Source organism: Gallus gallus, chromosome 17 (genome assembly GCF_016699485.2).
Source record: "Gallus gallus isolate bGalGal1 chromosome 17, bGalGal1.mat.broiler.GRCg7b, whole genome shotgun sequence".
NCBI lineage: Eukaryota > Metazoa > Chordata > Aves > Galliformes > Phasianidae > Gallus > Gallus gallus.
Window position 1 is genome coordinate 4824879 of NC_052548.1, and position 20211 is coordinate 4845089.

Sequence of the window (20211 nt, forward strand, 5' to 3'; positions counted from 1 at the left end):
CAGCATGAAAATCCGTTTCAAAGAGCTTTCTATGTAGATGTAAGGTAAGAAATGCATGAGACAGATGGGAATGTAGGGAAATAACGAGATGAAGTGGGTCAGAGTGAGAGACCAGTGCCAGCAGAGTAATTGTCATGGTTTTTGCAGACATCATGATGATGAGTTTGATTTAAGAAAGGATTTGGGGGAGGATGACAAGATAACATTGTGGATGTCAAAGAGAGCATGAGGAGCAGCATGGGATGAACACAAGGATAGCGCATTTGAAGACGGAGGCAGTGGGCGAGGGAAGACTGGCACTGGGGGCCAATTGGAGGTGAGAACGAACATTCCCAGGCTGAGTGACAGATGAGGGAGAGGGTGGGTGAAGATGGACTGTGAAAGCAAGTATGTGCAACATATGTTTGAAATGATAGAGAAGAGGTGCCACTGGAGGGGAGTGTATGGAGGGATGACATGCTGACAGCAGTGAGATGGAGAAGGGATCTATGCTTCCGTGTCCTGGAAAGACATGAGAGTGGTGCCAGGCTGTGTTTATTAATCCCAGAGGAAAGGCCATTCCCTGCAGTCATTATGAGTCGTGAAGCAAGAAGCTGGACAAAAGCTTTGGCTGCGAGGCAGGGGAGGAAAGGGCACATCTATTTAGAGATGTTATGAGGGAAAAGGCTTCTAGAGGCATAGCCTGAATGTGAAGCTTCAGACTGTGATCTGGGCTGATGCCCAGGCTGCAGGGCTGAGAGACAGCCAGCACAGGGCTACGCATGCTGCTGGAGCTAAGGAGCAGCAGGGAAGCACTGGGGTGAAAAGGAAAACCTACACACTAGGTGTTATGATCCCAGAATAATGGTTAGAAAGCCCCAAGGTGATGTCAAAGACTTCCTGGTAAAATAGGAGAAATAGGGTAGCCACTGTTTTCCTGAAGTAGTACAGGTGGTGTTTATCAAATGTAGGAATGACAGCCTGATGCCTTGGTAGAAATTGCAAGGCACTGATTTGTCTTTGGATAATTGTTCGTCTCGTGTTGTGAGCTACTTGTTGGCTACCACCCAGGACTCCTCAGACTGGCTTTGGCATCCCACATCTACGCTGTGATCATTTTCATATTTCACATGTCTTGGCTTTCACGTCGGCACATGGCACACGCAGGGATTTCTTCTGTGAGCGCTGAGTACATCTCAAGCAGGGATACCCCAGCAGTATTGCTAAGAGATGGGATTTTGCCCCAAATCCTCATGCCAACCCAGACCTGACCGGGGCCACGGGAACAGGTTTCCCTCTCTTCAGATGTTGATAGCTGTCACTGTACTGCTTGGCAAACTGTGCTTTTTATTCCTCTGGTTTTCATTATTCAATATTCACCTGTAATAGGAACATGTTTATTTAAGGATTTTCTTGCAGGCAGGGGAAAGTATTTCTGTAGTGTAGAGTATAACATCACAAGAGTGGGACATTCGGATTCCCCTCCAGTCTGGGATACAAATCCTACCAGCAAACGTTTCCCAAAGGAGCGGCCCTTCCAAGCACGCCCTACAGTTGGACCTATCAACCAGATCAGATCCTTCCCAACCACACTTCTTAGCACAGATGGTTGTAACCACAGCTTCTATCCTTCCACCCCACCTTCCAGAGCCTCCAGTGAGTAACAGCGAGCCGGAACTTAGAAGCAGCTTCTCTTGACAATGAAAATCATATTTGGTTTTGAAAACAACCCCTGTGCTTGGAGAAGAAAGCTGAAATAAAAACTCTGTGCCCATAATGTCTTTCTTTTGCATTTACTTTGTCTCAGTGTCATCTGCTCTCCTGGGGAACCTGCTTGCTGCAGCCCCTGGCTTTATGTCAGCCTCTTGACAGCTTTGTCCTCTTCTTCTTTGTGGGTCCAGTCCTTTAACAGATCTGTGTCTTTTGATCTCACTCCTCTCAGCATTGTCAAAACAGTCCTGTCAAAACAGCCCTGTCACTGGGATTGGGAATGAGGAGTCTTTCACGGCTATAAACCTCCCTGTTATGTTTAAGAGCATACATCTTATCTGGGCCAGTCTTTTATAGCTCCTGTCTTTTTCTCTCAACTCCTTTTGAGTGAGAGAATTCCAGTGGGCTGACTTTACACAGGTGCACTGAGGGGTATGTGGCATTAATGACTCATACTGCAAAATATTTCCATACTTTCCCTAAATTCTGTCACTGCAGTGCCTGATCACTGCACAACACCAAGGCATGGCAAGGAAGTGTGAAATTAAAGGCATATGGAAACATGGAATTGTTGTTAAAAGTCAGATAAGATGGCTGTGAAACTCGGGATGATGGGTTTTGTTGGTCCTGGACTAGTGTTCCAGCAACTGTAAAGGAACTTACGTAAGGCTTGTACTAAAAGCATCTGATTTTCATGTCAATAAGCCACTACTATCCAAAGGTATATAATGATTTGCTTCTACGCAAAGGGCATGTAGGGAAAGTGTAAAGGGAAGAAGATGGTTAAAGAACTCCGGTTCAGTGGGCAGGTTTTTGGAGGAGAGATTTTGGGATTTAGCCTCTTATCTACAGTATTCCACTTCCACTAAAACTCAAGAGAGATAGGAGAACTAATTTCCTCTCTGTTTCCATTATGAGGAGCACATTTTTCCAATGTAACCCCTGGAAAAGGTATCATCAATCACTGCTCTTTTAATCTGGGAGTTGTGACTTCCAAGAGTTTGATGAATCGGTCCAGAAGTTACTGTACTTTGTGACCTTCCTTTCTGGACAGATGGAAGGAGAAATTCTGATTTTCTTATACTTGATACTCCTTTGACTTTGATTAGGAGTCACAATGTAGAGAAGATTTAGAAAAAAACTTGTCTGAATATTGGCATGGAGGAGAAGAGTCCATGGCTGAAAATTGTAGCAGACACCAAAAAAAGTAAAACATAGAAACAAAACAACAGCAGGAAAACTAAATTTTGGTGTCGTTTGTCCCACCATGAAAAATCTCTGTGATGTTTTATTTGTGACTTACAGGTAATTGCCAGGAAAAAGCTTAAAAAGTATATATTAAACCAGTGAGTGAGGAATGCTATATAAAACTCAGTTTGCTGTCTGGAAGCAGAGATATCCAATATTTTAATAACTGATGCTAATGAACAATGAGGCTGGCTTTGCAGAGCTGCTCTTTCTGGTGTGTGAGCAGCAGAGACCCAGCAGGCATGGCCAATTAAAGAAACCTGTGTGTTTTCATTCTAACGTGGATTACAGAGTCCTCAGGTATAGCTGAGCAGCTGCTTTGTTTTGAGGGTAATAGGAGAAATTAGTATGGGCAAAATCTTCCAGCATCCCAGGCTTTGGAGTTGGTGTCTTTGATGGGAGAAGATGCCTTTGACCTGCGATTACTGTGTTGTGCAAGAGCGATCCTGTTGTAATTCTTCTGGCTTGAATAAATTGTGCCAGTAAAATCAGTGCTTCTTTGATCAGAACAACTCACTGTCCTGCATGGCTGAAGGTAGACAATTACCAGTCCTCCCATTTGAAACAGAATGGGCATTTGTAAATCAGGCTGGCTGACCTTAAATCCATTTACCCAACAATGATGTGGTCAAAAGAAACTTGGTAGGTTTTGAAGAGCCTACAGGCATCCAAACAATGAATGGAAAAGATGCAAGGAGGAGAAGAAAGTGGCATCTTTTCCTTCTGCTGTATGAAGGACCCTTGGGTCTGGCTGCCCTGGAGCACATCTGTCCCACACATTGCCAAAACAGAGGTGGTAGGAAAGGGTTGGGTCTGGGGTTGCTGGATCTCTTGGCAAAAGCCTAAAGTAGACCTCAAGGAATGCCATTTGATGTGCCTGATGGAAGCTGTCTCTCCTGCTGCTTCTGCTGGTCACTGGCAGGTGCAAAATAATATCTCACCTGAGTCCCAGTGAAGGATCCAGTGCCATTGCCACAGAGGGACACCTCAGTCCAAACATCAGGAGCTCTGCATTGCTGCGTTTCTGAATGATGCCATGTGTTTGTATCTGGATTTAGTGCTGTGGGAAAGAGAGAGAGAGAGAGCAGCAGACAGCCAGGCTCGGTCTCAGCCCAGTCTATAAAAACAATCACTTAAGGAGTCTGCATGCAGCCATGCACAGCAAATGAAACGTTCCCAGTACATCAGAACAAACCTGAGATGCAGTGTTTCCATGGCTGCTTCCCTTTTCCTGGTATCTGATTTCATCTGGTTTGAGATATATAGTATTATATATTGCATATATATATTTAAACAAAATCACAGAAACTCTGCCAGTTGGTTCTAATAAAATAGCTCCGTTGAAATAATGCAGTGTCTGAGAGATTGGGTGTAATATGGTTAAACGCTTTTACAATCCTCCATTAAAGTAAGTGGATAGAAATTCATAAAATATTGATAGCATTTGAAAAGTGTTCATTCACAGATCCGTCCAGAATGCGAAACAGGCCCAGAGCAGCATGTGCTGAAGACAGATGTTGATACCATGATGTTCCTCTTGCGTGGAGAGAGAAGATGGACTTCGGTTAAATCACGCAGCTGAAAGGTAAGGGGCTTGATTTCAAATCCTGAGCTGCAGTTTGTTTTAATCCAGTTACTAAACCAAGTGGTGCTCTGTTCTCCTGCTGAGCATGACGGAAATAACAATCCCAAACTGGCGAGCATACCGCATTTCTACTATTCCCATCAACAGGCCAGGGGCATTAGTGAGACCTTGGAGTGGGGAGGAGAGCTGTGATTTAAATCTCAGTGATGAGAGAGGCGCCAATTGCTCTTCAGTCAGCACAGCAGTGGCCTGATCTCACTCAGAAAGCAGCTGGCTGCATGGTCTCCTGCATGTGGCAAAGGTAATGGCAAAGCTGGCTGCATTTCCCTCTTTTGTAACTAGACATGAGTGGTAACACACTGGCACAGCTGCCCAGGGGGTGGTGGGGTCACCATCCTTGGGGGTGTTCCAGAACCGTGGAGATGTGGCACTGAGGGACGTGGTCAGTGGGCATGGTGGGGTGGGTTTGGGTTGGACGTGGGGATCTGGGAGGTCTTTTCCAACCTTCACAATTCTATCTATGGTTCTATCGCACAGGAAAGAGTCCCATCCTTATCTCCATCATTCCTCTTCAATAAATATTTCAGATCTCATTCAGTTCTACCTTGATGTCACTCACCCGACTCAATCACAAAGGAGTGGATAATTTGGGCTCCAAACTAACCCTGGGTCAATGCCTCCTGCCAGCCTCTCTGAACTCCTCTAGCAGTACAGCACTGCTGTAACCATACCCAAGCTCACTTTAATCTAGCAAAACTCTTCAGAGCAGGCAGATTTATTTCTTTTTTTTTCAGGGCTTACAGTCCTCATCAACCTGCTGTTAACTAACTCCAAAAAAGCTTATGTATCAGTATATAGATCTTTAATATAGACATCCTCTCGGCTGGATTCGGTGGTTAAGACTTTACTCACTATAAACGAGAATCATTTCTCCCAAGCTGAGAAGTTTATCCAAGTTTCATTGAAAAAAAAAATAGTATTTTACTTTCTAGGAGGCACTTGGCTGTGGCACTGCTATTTTGGTTACACAATGACTGTATCTCATCTCAGAGGCTGCTGCACATCACGACCAAATCTCTCACCAGTGTGTAAATTAGAGTAAAACAGAGCTTTGCAATCCATTAGGAAGAAGGTGTCAATCTAAGGTTATTTTTTGCCAAGGCTGACTTCCAATTCTCTTCACCTTGTTTTATCCTCCAGCAGGGCAGCAAGATCTGTATGTTTATTAAATGCATTAAATATCCCTTTATAAATATGTATTTATTTAGTTTAATAAATATATATTTACAAAGTTGTATTTATACATATATTTATAAATATTGGTATAAATAACCATCTATTTATACAGTAGTGTTCTATAGAACTACAGTTAGCAGATGCATTAAACGTAATGAAAAGCTTGCTATTTTCCACCAGGCTGGCAGCTGATCTGTCTTTCTTCTTCTTGCTCTGAACTGTTATCCAGACCTGCCCATGTGTTAAACCTTCATATCCTCCACACTTTGGGGACTTTCTCTCATGTTGTACAACAGAGCATCTGTCTGAGAAGGAGCAGGAAAGTCAGTCCTCTGATTTACTGCTGATGGGGAGCCATAAATTTTCTTTAGGGGAAACACAAGGATGTAGATCATAGATGTGGGAACTCTGGATCAATATTTTTTTCCTTTTTTCTTGCATTGGGTGTAAGTAGCTGCGGATTCACTCTCACCAGAGCAAGCAAGGTGAATCATCTCTCAGTGTTATCTTCTTCATGTCTGTGCTACTACACAAAGACAAGTCCAAAAAGCCTGAAAAAGGATTTTTTTTGTCTCTAACCTTTACAGTGATTTTTTTTAGCCAACATTTCTCAGACCCACTAAATACTCAGTAAATATAACCTCTTCTCTGTAGTGGAAACCATCCCTGTGTAGCTGGTTCTCCCACCTCACATATGAAAGACAGCATTATAATCACTCTATCATCTTCCCTTCAAAGACGAAGATGAATCTGTGTCCTCAGAAGCTGAAAGAGATGCTCTAGTTAAATCCTGAGCATGTGAGCTTGTGAGGAATGGAAATCCCCTGCAGGCTTCCCTGATGAGACGCGCTCCCCCAACGTCCTTGCTGTAGAATAGGAGTACTCAGTGCCTCAGGCCAAGTGATGGACTCTTTGCAATAATACCTTGAAGTCGAATGATACAATCTCATATAAATTGTACAGTTTTATTCAAGACCATCTTTGTCTTCAGTACTACTACACTGCTAAAGAATTAGATGAGTGATAACAGAGATAGAAAAGTTAACACACCAGGAGACTTTCATTTGGAATAGCTGTGATCATACTTTTTTAGATCCTGGATGCCTTCTGTCCAAGGATTTAAGGCCTCTTACCAATGCTCATTACCTGGTAAAGGAAATATATTTCTCTTACAACCATTACAATCCTCTTGCTTGGCTAAAATCATCTATTAAACCCATGTCTGAGCCTGGAATTAGATCCTGCAACAAAGACTCTTTCTGCTCCCTGTATCCTAAATCTCCTTATCTCAAGCCATGTTCTCCACTTGCCTGAAAACAGACATGCTCATGGAAATGTTCCCTGGCAATGCAATAAATCCAAATAGGGCTATGTGATAAGCTGCTACTTGCCCTCAGGGGCAGATTGACTTGGCCAGTGTGGGTATCTCTGCTTTCTTTTGTTAATGGATGCTACCTTTGAAGGGCCACACACGCTTTTCCACCACAGCAAATGCAGAATAACCTCTTTTCCTTCCTTCCCTTTCTCCTTTTCTCGCTTACAGATGCTGACTGCACAGCTGGTAAAATAGATGGGTCTTTCTTACTCTTTCATGCATGCTCTGTGAGTCCAGGTAGCTTTATGAATATGGTAATGGTTTCCAGAGCATGTCTGGACTAGAAATAAGACAGAAAGTCACAGAGGCTGGACTTGGAGAGATAACTGCGGGAATAGCTGTGCTGCAGGAGAGGCTAAATCCGCAGTCCAGGTCAAATTAACTGCCTCCCCCCTCGCCCCATTAGTACAAGGAAAGCTCTTGTGCTCACCTGTTTGCTGATTACATCCATGAGGAAAGCAGCAGCTCTTGTTTAGTTTATTACCAGAAGGCCCAGGTTTGTGATAAAATGCATTGATTTATACAATGGGGGATCCTGCCTGGCACTTCAATGAAGTTGTCCTGCTGAGAAAATTACAGATAAACTCTTAATTTATTCTCCCTTTAAGGTAGAGTGGGAAAAGAGAAAGAAAGAAAGAAAAAAAGTACCACAAGGAAAAAAAAAAGAAAAGAAAAACAAAGGAAAAACAAACTCAACAACAACCTCCCAATGCTGCTCATAAGAAGATAGCTTGCACCAGTCTGCTTCTGAATGTTGATACCCTGTAGATACCCCCCAGATCTCAGCCAGGGTTTACTGCCAGCAGAGTGTGGGCCCAAGGACCATTTGTGATGGTCCCTCCAGCTCAGCTCCTGCCCAGGGCTGGCTCTGGCTGGGATCTCATGCACGCTCTGTGCTTCTGGTGTCAAGGAGGTGGCTTTGCTGGAGATCACATCCCGGCATTCCTTCTGAAAAAGCCATTTCCTACTCTATTACAGAGGATGATGAGCAGTGACTGATGGTTTAGCCAAGAGGGTCGGCAAAGAGGAGAGCTCTGACTTCTGGGGCATGTTAGAGTAGTTTAAGACAAAAGAGGCAGGAAAAAAAAACAACAAGGGAGTGGCAAGAGGAAGGAGATGGATCTCAGCTTCGTGAGCGACGCCTTTGACAAATGTTTGAGATCTAACCTTGCTTTAAAAAATTAATATTGCCCGGAGCCCAGAAGTAAAATGAAGCAGTATATCTAACCTGCCAAGAGTGCAGCGTTGGCATCGGCTGTGCTTCTGCCCCTGTAGTGTTGTTTGTGCTGGGATTTGAGGATGACTGATAACATAAATGATGGCTGAGGATTGAAGTCACTGCTCCACATCCTTGGCTTCCCTTGGAGGTCCTCACAGCACCAAAGCCTGTTAAGTGGTGACAGGTTTAGAGAGGGGAGGGATGCCATCCTGTGAGGGAAGAGATATTCAAACATGTCCAATGGAATAACAATCTAAAATCAAAGATCCATGAGCTGCAAATGGGACTTCCAGCTTTCCAAAAGGAGCCTCGTTACTGAAATGAAGGGTTGTCAGGGATTAGCAAGCAAGTTCCAGGTGAAGTCACCTCTCCTGCATGAACTTGCCCAGAGCTTCACACTGCCTGAACATGTATGCTGCCATCCCATTCCAGCTGTGCTGCTTGCACAGGTGCCACCGTTTCCCATAATGAAGGTTGAGAGAAAACGCTCAGCAGAGGGATTTTGATGCCTATTCACAGCTATCTTCTTGCCAAAGTTAAGATCGTTCCCCTGCCTGGTCTTAGCAACTTTTCCCTTTTGTGTGCTCCTTCAAAGAGTTTGTTCGGCTTGTTTTTTCCTCCCTGAATCCCTGGCAGCTATCTTTAATTAAATCGCAATTCCCTAGGTGGCTTCCCTCTCCTGCTGCTGATTAGCATAGCCAGTATCTATAACCCCCTGCTGCTGGAATCAGGACTTACAGGTCTCACGTTTCCCAAATCTCCTCTCCATCTCCTTCTGAATACAAGTGTTCCCATTAATAATGATAAAAGCATCTTACAGAGCTTCTCATTCCTCTGGGTCCCAAAAGGCTTTCCAGGCTCTGGAGGGAGATAGGCTATCCACCCAACACATCCCAAAAAGCTGCAGAACAATGCAGCACGTGTCCTGTGATGGGAGTGTTGTGTGAGATAAGTGGATCCTCATGCTATAGTCCCCTATAAGCACAGCCTGGATGTGCTTCACTGGATGAAACTTGTGGCAGGTGCATGAATCAAAATACGAAAAAGCAGTGGATGCTGTGCTCATACTGATGGAGGGAAGATTGCCATAAAGGTTTTGCAGAGCAGCCCTGGCTAACACAGCTGCCCCTCTCCAGGTGAACCAGCTGCCTCCAGACTAAATGCAGCTTTTTAGTTCCCTTTCCCTTCTGATAGGCAGAATGTTTTCCCACTCAGCCCGTCTTCAGCCCATACCCTGCAGCAACTGCTTGCTTCGTGCTGTGTCTGAAGGGAAAATATGAGTAGCTGATGTTACCCCATCTCCCACAGCACTGTAGCTTTGTAGCTGTCCCTAGCCCTCCATCAGCTGTGCCTGATGCTCATTAGGGGATAGCAGGACTGAGGCTCAGTGCATTACAGAGGACATTATCACTGTATTTTAACCCCACTGTTATTTCTCCTGATATTTTTCTTCTCCTATTCCTTACCTTGTGTTCTTTTCCTTGACATCTTAATTCTAGGGCTCCACAGGATTGGTTTTTTAGAAGGTTTTTTTTTCTCCTCTGCAGATACATATTGCTTTGTCACAGCCTGTTTCACTTCAGAATTTTTTCTCCCTCTTATATTATTTTTCTTTTCCTTTCAAGAAATATAACTGCCAAAATGGAATCAAATTTGATGCAATCTCTATTTAAAAGACTTTGATTGCAGGGAGAGGAGGTTAAATGTCAATGAATACATTGCTTGAGCTTTTCTGTGAAGAATTTCAACTAATTGTTGCATATATGCATATTTTTTAATATAAAAAAATTATCAGCCCCCAGAATGCTCATAAATTTCTTTGACAAACCTGACAAGGGGTGAGAGACAGAAAAAGACACTTCTTGTTTATAGATGTGATCGAGCTGTAGATGCCCGGTTCATTGCAGGGGAGTTGGACTGGATAGCCTTTAAAGGTCCCTTCCAACTCAAACAGTTCTGTGATTCTATGATTTAGTTTCCCCTTCACTGTTAAAGCCTTCTCCAGCTCTTCTTCTGCTTTTCCCTCTTTTACTGTTTCAAGCTGTTTACTGCAGAAGCCTCCTCATCTGCTCGTTGGGTGATATCAGTTCACACCTCTTTGTTCTCTTCGTTCATAGGAATAAAGTGCTACAGAATTCATACCCCAAAGAAGTCATAACCCGTAGAGAACACAAAGTTTGTCCTGTTGAGTTTGGAGAGGGTTGGACTTTTCTCAACCCACTCACCTTGAAATTAAGGTTGAAGTGGCCATTAGATGGCCTAGAGCTGCAGACTCACCAATTCAGAATGTCCTGGATGCTACCATAACAGTAAACAAGTCTATCCACGATGATGCCAACATATTCTCCCTCTCTGGTTTCCTCTGGAAACAAGGAGGAGAGAAAACTATTTCAGCTCCTCAAAAACAACAACAGAAGTATGAGTCTAAAGATGCACAAAGGTTTGGCATTTAAATATCACAGCTGTAGCCTTCTTAGAAATACCAGCGATACATAATGAATTATAGATTGGGCTGAGCTGCAAAATTCACCCCCCCAACCCCCTCCCGTCCTTTAGCAGAGTCCTGGTCTGACCCAGGGGTTTGGTTCAGGTCCATCTCTGATTCTGAGTTTGCTCCCTCTCTGATCTCTGACTTTTCCTGAGCCCCCACAGGTTTAGCTCTGAATATTAATGAACTGGGAAGGTATTGTCAGGCAAAGGGAAGTAAAGCCATGGTTTAAATATCCAACACTTGAGCTCAGGGTGGAGTTATAGCTCCTGAGGATTGGTATGGGCTGCTTTACTTTTCTTTTTCTCCCACTCCAGTAATAGCGTTGTTAACACTCCTTAACATGAAAGGTTAATTCTTCAAGGGATTCCTGTGCAGTGTACTGGTCAGTGTTCACCCATCCTGATACTGAAGATGCAGAGAGAAGCAGGGATATGTGTGTCCAGCAGTTTTAATACCAGAGTTTATCACCACGGCCCACCTCTTTGATCTGTGCCCTTATTTTGCAGCAGTACCCCGACCTCACAGTGTCTCTCCCATCTTAGCATCCCCCCCTTGTTTTCCTTCTCAGCAGTATCCCTGAGGTCACAAAGGACAGAACAACCACCGTGGGAAGGGATGTTAGCCCAGCCCTGCTCAGACAGACATTTTAACCCAGTGCAAAATCATCTGTTTCACCCAGGTGATGCTGACTGTTTGACTCCTGCCTCACACCACTGTCTCTTCCAGTTTGAGGTGTTCTGCCAGCATGAGACAGTGTTGTCACCATTGCCACCACCTTGTAGAGGCTCATTGGCACTGGTGAGGGCAGGAAGGCAAGCAGCAGCCGCTAGGTCTGGGATTTACAGCAGTGAGAGATGCTTGTCAGCAGGAGGAGAAGGTTATCAGTCCTGAGAAATCCTGTCTAAGTGAAAACTGAAACTGTCAGACGGCCTGCATTTGCTGCTCTGTCTCTGCTCTGGGACTTTTTAATCATTATTCCTCACTGGATTTTTTTACACTCCTCTCTTAGCTTCATTTAGAAAAGTAGAGTGAATTGCCTGTGACCTCAGGACATGCCACCTTCTGTCTTCCTCCTTGCACACTTCTTGGGCCAGCCCTGGGCAGAGCCACGCACACTCAATTCCCCACAGGACCCTGTGCTCCCTGACTTCTCAGCCTCTTTTTCCTTTTCTGGAAGGCTTTGCATTCGTTTCCTTTACTGCAACAGATAATATTTGCATGGCTCAAGAGGAGACTTAATTTGGAGTAAAAATGTTTATATCTCACCTTTCCCCCTTACCTCTCACCTCCACTCCCTCCGTAGGGTAGGGGTTGCTCAGTGGTTCCCAAGGCCATGGTGCAGCATTTCTGTGCCTCCAGTTCAGGCATAACGCATCAGTCTGGCAGCTGACAGGACATAGTAGGAAACTAGCATACAGGAGAGAAGAGCTGTAGTACCTTACAGCAACCAGGACATTTGTATCTTCTCCTTCGAGTTCAAACCACTGAGCCTTTCTATCCCTTCCTCCTCACTTTGATGCCAGGGCTTTGGCTTTTGTTGCTGTGTCCTGGTGCTTAAGTACACTTCCTGTACAGGCAAGAACCACAGGACAAAGATGGGCTGTGCTGTGATTTAGGCCACCAGCATCGCCAGCCTATACAGCTCACTTACTGAAATCACTCTAAATTCCATTCTGCAACATTTACATCATGGTGGTGCTCCTCAGTGCCCAGGGCTGCTTCATACCTGGGACAGCAGAATCAATGCTCAGTGCTGAGATGGGTCAGATGAGATGAGCTCCATCTTGGCAACACTGCCTACAGATCCTGCCTCCAGGAGCCCTTCTTTATCAGGCAAATGGCAGTCTGACCTCCCAGGAGCCCTGAAAATAGGCTGAAAATAGGCACAGTCCCAGGCTAGCAGGCAGGCTTAATCCTCCTTTGATAGGGCACTGCAGGAGGACAGCTGCTCTGCAGATCTGCAGTGCTGTTCCTATCAGACAGCCACAGTCCCACTCAGAGGACTTTCACCCTCCAGCTAGTTTGCTTTGCACAGAGCTGTTTGGGACAGATATATACATAAACACAGAGGGATGTGTGTCATGATGCTGTTTTAGCATACTCTTCGTTTCAGAGGTTATGCTGACAAAGAGAGATGTTGGAGTTTGGTGTTATTGGGAGGTGGAGCTGGTCTTTCTTTCCTCACCAGCCATTTGGTGAAAAGCTTTGACAGAAATAAATAAATAAAAAGATGATCAAAATCTGGCATAAGGAAAGAAAATGGGGACTGAGGTGGACCTCATAAATCTGCCTCATAAACTATCCCAGGCTTTTAAGGAAGACCTTCCCAGGAGAATCACAGTCATGGAATGGCTTGGGTTGGAAGGGACCTCAAACACCATCCGGTTCCAGCCCCTGTTATGGGCAGGGTTGCCAACCACTAAGTCAGGTAACAGATCAGGTTGCCCAGGGCTCTGTCCAGCCTGGCCTTGAGCACCTCCAGGGATGGAAGCTCATAATTAAGTGAAGCCAGCTTGGTGGGCTACAAAGAGTCTGAAATTGCAGGGCCAGAGATGGAAAGCGGGTTATCAAAATAAAGAAGGAAATAAGGTTTTCAAAATGTTCAAATAGATTTCACGAGATGATTTCTGAGCCTGTTTTAACTTGTAAGCATCCACATATCAACTAGGAGATGCTTATTGCTTGCAGACTGAGGTTCAGTGTGCTGAAGACATTGGAAAACACTGTAGGAGCAGGTGTGCCCATTTTTTAATAGTGTTTTTCCATACTCCTTAAAATTTTACTCACGGAAGTGGAACTGAGGGAAAGAGGCAGGAAAACAAACTGCTGATAGTCACTGGCAAAACCTATATCATTGTTGGTAATTAGAAATGGACCACTCACAGTCCTTTGGCTTTATGGCTGTCCTTTGTGCCTGTCTCACCGCATCCAATGCTGCCCAAGTCGGTTGTTCAGTAAGAGCCAAACACTTCCAAATTCTCCCACTAATGCCATAGTTGCTGCAACCTGGAGGACCAAGTTCCTGTGATGGAAAGGCAGCGACAATGGAAGTCAACGCAGAGACATCCCATTGTGTCCCCTCGTCTCTGCAGAGGCTCATCCTAGCAGAGGTTTCTTTTTTTCATTCCCTTTTTGCATTTCCACTTCCCATTAAGCCTATTCAGCCCTTTTACTAAGGTTTATTTTTACCTCAGCGCAAGAGGTGAGGAGCACGCGGCTCTGGCTCTGGCTGCTTGGCGTTTTGTGCGGGTTGTACCACGTGGTGCCTCATACCCAGCCAAAAATAACTCTGTGCACCAAGCTGCTTACCTACCTGCAGAGACCACGTATTCCCAACTCCTTTGCTTTTGTTTCAGGGTGATTTCTTGGGATGGCAGGGGGGTGAACAGCCACTGGGTTTGGAGCTTGGGGGGCAGGAGAAAGCAGCGTGACATCATGATATGTTTCTGCTTTTTCAAACAGCTGATCCTTGTGTTTCCCTCCCTCTCCCTTTGCCACAAGAGAGGAGGAGCAAGGAAAAAACAACATTTCTCAGCACCAAGCAGACCTGTGTTTGAATAGAAAAAATAAAGGAAGTGTTGGAGAAAAGAAAAGATTTGCTTTCATGATGAGCACTCACCGGAGGGCATTAGGAATGAGGTAGGAGAAAGCAAAGTGATTTACATCAACATGAAGTCCCCCTGCCCTCAGCTGGAGTAACAGGAATCTGATGGCCCTCAGCAGTGGGCTTTGCTACAGAATCCCGTCTTTTAGAAACAATGCAAGAGTAGGAAGAGCAGAGCAGTGCATGACCAACAATGCCCACAGTGCTGCTGCAGAGCTGCCCCAGCCATGGCAGATGTCCATGGCACCAAATGCAAAGCACACATTAAATGAATCAGTTGACGTATTTATAATGGAGCATCAGTTGTTTTCAGGCTGTTTGATTTTGAATCTGGTGTTTACCTTTAGCAGAAATGAATGGCTCGAACCAGTTTTATTTCCTGTGAACACCCAAATGAATACTGAAAATGTAACTTTCTGAAAGCCATTTTTTCTTTTTTTTTCTTTGTTATGTTTTGGTTTGTTTATTCGTCTCAGAACTGGAAAAAAAAATGCAATGAAGTATTTTTCCTCTTTATCTTAACAGTTCTTTACCTTCCAATCAGACAAGATTATTAAATCAGAAAATTCCTGTTTAGCCACATAGTAGTGGTAAGCAGGTGGTATCTGTGCAAATTCCAGGCTTTTTAAATTCAAAATCCATGTCACAAGAGCTCAGAGGAGGGAAACAACTCCTTGCTGGAGGTGATGCGATGCCTTCCCATGCACGTCCTGCGTCTGACAAATAGGTGACAACAGGACAAGAGATAATCAATAGGACATGAGGTAAGAGCTTTAAGTTGCACCAGGGGATATTCAGGTTGGATATTAGGAAAAGTTTCTTCCCAGGAAGAGCAATAATGCAGTGGCACGGCTGCCCAGGGAGTGACAGTCACCATCCCTGGAGGAGTTCCTGAACCGTGGAGATTTGGCACTGAGGGATGTGGTCAGTGGGCACGGTGGGGTGGGTTGGGGTTGGACTTGGGAGTCTTAGAGACCTTTTCCAACTTTAATGGTTCTGTGATTCTATGACACTGCTTGAGTGAGAAGATCCTACCCTGCAGGGTGTACACGTGTCAGTGAGTTGGAGCGTAGAGAACAGAACAGAGGAAGCAACAATGCTGAAAGTAACGCTACCCTAAATAGAGAGCTGGGAGATTCATTTTCTATATTAAAGTATTGATTTTTCATAAGCTAAGAACACAAAAGGCCAACAAAAACAATCAAGCCCCAATGTAGGAAGCTGAAAAATTAGACAGCGCTGTAAGCCCTCGTGGCTGTGATTTGTGACAAGGCTTTCCGTTAAAAAACCCTTATTTATAGGCAGTGAACTTCTAAAATGTCAGAGGTGTGGTTCCAGCACTCTGAAATTTTGTTTCCCCTCCAGCAGGACGCTGCAGATCTCCACTGCAGTCAGGCACTGTCAGCAAACTCAGACTGATGAAATTCCTGGTGTGTTCTGCCTATGGTAGCCATAAGCTGAACAGATCCTCACAGCAGTCTTTCAGTTCAGCTTTTCAGCTGTTGCATTATCATCTTCTGATGGGAAATAAGAGATAAGTTCAAAGCTGAATTAAGGTATCACCCAGTTCCCAGTGGAAGTGGTCACTGGAGAACCCTTTTCAGGGATGTGGTCATCCTGGTACTGATGTTGAAGACTACACATCCCTGCTTAAACAAGAATCCAGCTGAGGTTCATGCAGAAACCGTGAGTATAAGAAATCTACGGCCTTGGTTACGCAGTAAGGCAGAGCAGTAAATCATAATGGTCTCATGTTTGAAATTTATGAATCCATTACATTCCGAATTAGTTACATTTCAATTTGTTGGTTCTAGATCATTTTTATTTCATCAGAAGAAAGGAGAATAGTAAGGAGTTGCGTTTTGTGTTTAAGTGTAAATTAAGCCACCGTCAGACTGGGTTGGAAATCAAATCTGCAGCCAGACGTCAGCAATCCTTGGGCTTTCACCAGCACGGGTCTGAAAGCCTGGATCTGTATCTAGGAGATATCTAGGAAAAAATGGGATACTTGCAGGGAAACTGAAATGCTTGTCACCCTGAAATACTGTCATTCCCATCACAGACACATATTGTTAGCTTGAGGCAGGGCACAAGCCCTGGGTGGAGATACCCCAGCTGAAGACCTGTGCTTTGGTCACTAGGATCCCATTGGTATGGAAGTGGTTTGTTTGGCCTGGGAGGAGAGATGAGAGAAATGGTTCAGGTGCAGAACCAGTCACCCCAGTAAACTTTCACTCTTGAGCATTATAGCTGTGTCTTTTTCTGTTAGATGTGATTTTAAATAAACATGAAGGGACCAGCCAGGCCACAAATGTGGGTTTCTAAGCAACACAAATAAATCCACATCTGCATTTAGAGGTGCAGGCAGGACATCTCTGGACAGCTTTAGTTTTCTTTCCTCCTCTTCCTTCCTTTCAGAAACATGGAGTTTAAGCACAGGAAGAAAATTAATAAACAAAGAGCTTTCCTTCATGGGGATGGATAATTGTAGGAGACTGCTTGAAGAAGGGCAATAGAAAATGTGTCTCCATTCGAAGGTATAACATAACACTGTTGTCACCACATCTGGACATTTTTGGCACCTACTGTTGACTGCGCAGGTCTGGAGAATCACCAGGAATAAAATGATGAAAGGTAAAGACGTGCGCATTGTGTTTATGCGCGAGTGTAAGGCAGGTATGGGAAAAAAAAAACCAACAAGGGTAGTTTCAAACTTGCAGAGCCTCAAGGCAGATGAAAAACAATTGCACTGGACAGGATATAAGCCAGGACAGAAACAGAGTCTTACACTGAAAAGGCATCACTTTGTTTGTTTGCTTCTCCCATGTTCAGAGAGACGCTCGCTTGCATGTGTTGGGAGATTTAACTCTGTGCAGATGGGAGGAAATGATTTTCAAACTACCTGTTTGTAAGCTAGCTCGAAAATGACAGCACTGCCACTGCTCCTTTTGTTCTAAACACCCAATTAAACTGGCTGTTTACACCTTCCTGCCAGATTCCTGTCTCCCAGCTGAAGGGAGCTGAGCAGCTAATGAGGCACAGCACAGGGACTGGCGGGGAAAGGCAGGAGGTTCCCGAAGATTTGCAGACTCAGCCCACAGCTGTGGCAGAGGGAGGTTGGGCTGGGCCAGGTGGGATCCTTCCTGGCCCTGTGGTGAATGAGAGGCACATCTGGGTGGCAGATGTGTCACCAAGCAGGCTGTGGGCAATGGGCAGCCAAGATAGATAGAAGATAGAAACAGAACAATTGTAGCTTGACTCTTCCTCACTTACAGTGCAGCATCACAACTGGATGTTATGGTTTAAGGAGGAATTTTATCATAAAATGGCTTAGGTTAGAAGTGACCTTGAAGATCATCAGGGTCCAGCCCCTGCTGTGGTTTTCCCCCCCAGCTCAGGCTGCCCAGGACCCATTCTGGCCTTGGGCACCTCCAGGGATGGGATATCCATAGCTCTGGGAAGCAGTACCAGTGCTTCACCACCTTCCGAGTAAAGAATTTCTTCCTAACATCTAACCTGAATTTCCCCTCTTTTAGTTTAAAGCCACTCCTCCTTGTCCTAATATTAGGCCATGTAAAAAGTCAGCCCCTCTCCTGTTCATAAGCTCCCTTCATGTACTGGAAGGCCACAATGAGATCTTCCCACAGCCAGTAGAAGGGAGCTGATGATCAGAGCATCCAAACTGGCTAAGCAAAACCATTGCTCTGACTCCAACAGAGATGCCATTAAGAAGTTGCTGTCCGTAACATGCGATGAGTGCTCCTACATCCAACACCAGTACCAATGGAAGAGGTATGTTTGTTGCCTGCAGCTGCAGGACTTGATGACTGCTGTGGCCTCTCGGTGAAGAGCTGTGCTCTTCAGCCTCTGGGTAAAACTCCTGGTGGAGCTTTGAAACATTCTCCAAATCTTGGAACATCTGAAGCAGGAAGCCAAGCATTTCTCCTTTGGTGAGGGTGAGGCATTCCTTATTCTCATGTTACAGGGGTAAAAAGATATTCTGACTTGTAGTGCTAACAGCCTGCACCACAGTGGACTCTCAACTGTAGTAGAAATGCTTGTTTGTTTGCTGGCTCTCCTGGTGGCCAATGGATAAGACAAAATGTATGCTTTTGTAAAATTTTATAAAATCCTAATCAAGGTAGAGACTTGTGTTACAAGTTGTACTGCCCACTGGGCTTGAGGCTTACCTTGAATAAATATTAACGTGGCATCTCCTTACTTAAGGAGCCACTTAACTCAGTATGACAATCTAAGTATGTTTGCTACCCTTTCAGAGAGAGCTGCAGATCTGCAAACAGGACAGAAAGAGCCCCAAAGGGAAAAGTCTGCTCAGCAAACTTTCTGATGAGCCCTTGAAGCTACAGCCTCACAGTGTGTGGTAAGGACCTCAGATGTTTTCTCATCCTGAAGCGATGTGAGTCTGATTAGGTTTGATTGTGTGTTCTGCAGGCATTATCGATCAGTTGGATGATTGATGCGTTGGTTGCTGTCAGTGCCTCATCTTTGATGTAATTGCATGAATAATATGCCAAGGCCAAGCACTTTGTCCTCAAAAGTGTTAATTATATATATATATACACACACACGATATATCATATATTTTTTTTATCTCAACAGAGATTAAGTTATTTCTAAACATTCTGTATGCCTCACCCAGAAAGTGGAGAAGTGCAAATCCATAAGTCAGTGGATTTACACATATTCAAACCTGAAAGGTTGTGTAGCATGGATGAATCTTGCCCACTTGGACACGTTTCATCTGAGACTATGAAAGGGACAAACTCCATTGACATTGGGTTTATCTTGCACGGAGTCTGGTAGCTTCAGCTCTGGGATTCAGAAGAATCCCTAGCTGGAAGGCTTGTGACCCTGAGCAGCTCAGCACAATGTTTATCCTTGCAAACAATGACAGAACATATATAAATATATAGATATTATAGCTGAAGTGGCACCAGATGGATAATTGCAGCCCCTGAGTGCCTAATATACTCTCCAGGACATGGGCAGTTTTCTGAGCCAACAAAACTTAATTGAACTTTCCGTTCCAGCTGGAAAAGGTTATGGATCTAGCGAGTGCAAACGGAAGGCAGGATGAAAAGGTCAGATGTTCTGTTCTCTTCGTAATGGATTGACCGGGGACATGTTTTTATCTTTCGTGCAACCGCTGGATTGTAAAACTTAATTAGCAAGTCACTTCTCTCCCCTATCTGAAGGCATGTGTATGATGATTACACATAGATCACTTTTTATGGGCATGTCATGTTTTCATTTGAGAGTAACAGCCTGCATGAGGGACGTTCTTGCCACCTATTTACATCAATAGTTTAGAGAAGAGCCAGTAGGACAAAAATGAAATCTATCCTTGACATCAGATGTGTCAGTTCAGCTTCCAACAACATCTACTGATGTGGAGCTGCAGTTGCTCAGACTGCATCTGCTGTGTGGTGTGGTGACAAAGGAGGCGTTACAAACACAAGTGAAGAAGAGCCAGCAGGTTTAATGCTGAATGCATGGACAAGGATTATGATGTGAGAGAAAATATAGAAAGAGGCAGAAAAACAAAGGGGGGGGGGAGGAGGGGTTTCCCCATAGTAAAGAAAAATATGCAAAAATACAGTGAAAAATACAACAGTGTTTGAGTTCAACGAACAAGAAGGCTGCCCATATATCCTGCCTGGAAAACAATGCTTTTGGAGTTGAGAAGTGCTGTCTCATCACCTGAAAGCAGATCTTGTGTCTCTAAAGAAATAATCATATGGGG

At 44.4% G+C, this 20211-nt stretch overlaps 1 long non-coding RNA gene across 2 annotated transcripts; it reads right to left on the reverse strand.

The window, feature by feature from the left end:
• Window positions 1-5564: 5564 nt before the first annotated feature.
• On the reverse strand, window positions 5565-11413 carry LOC121107093. Of its 2 annotated transcripts, none has more exons than XR_005840522.1 (5): window positions 11322-11413; window positions 10578-10714; window positions 8362-8519; window positions 7564-7697; window positions 5565-6904 (listed from the first exon to the last, which is right to left on the reverse strand). It is a non-coding gene; the product is annotated as an uncharacterized LOC121107093 (long non-coding RNA). The 2 variants fall into 2 exon arrangements; XR_005840523.1 differs by having other exon boundaries at window positions 5693-6904; window positions 7564-7694.
• Between the last annotated feature and the right edge of the window lie 8798 nt (window positions 11414-20211).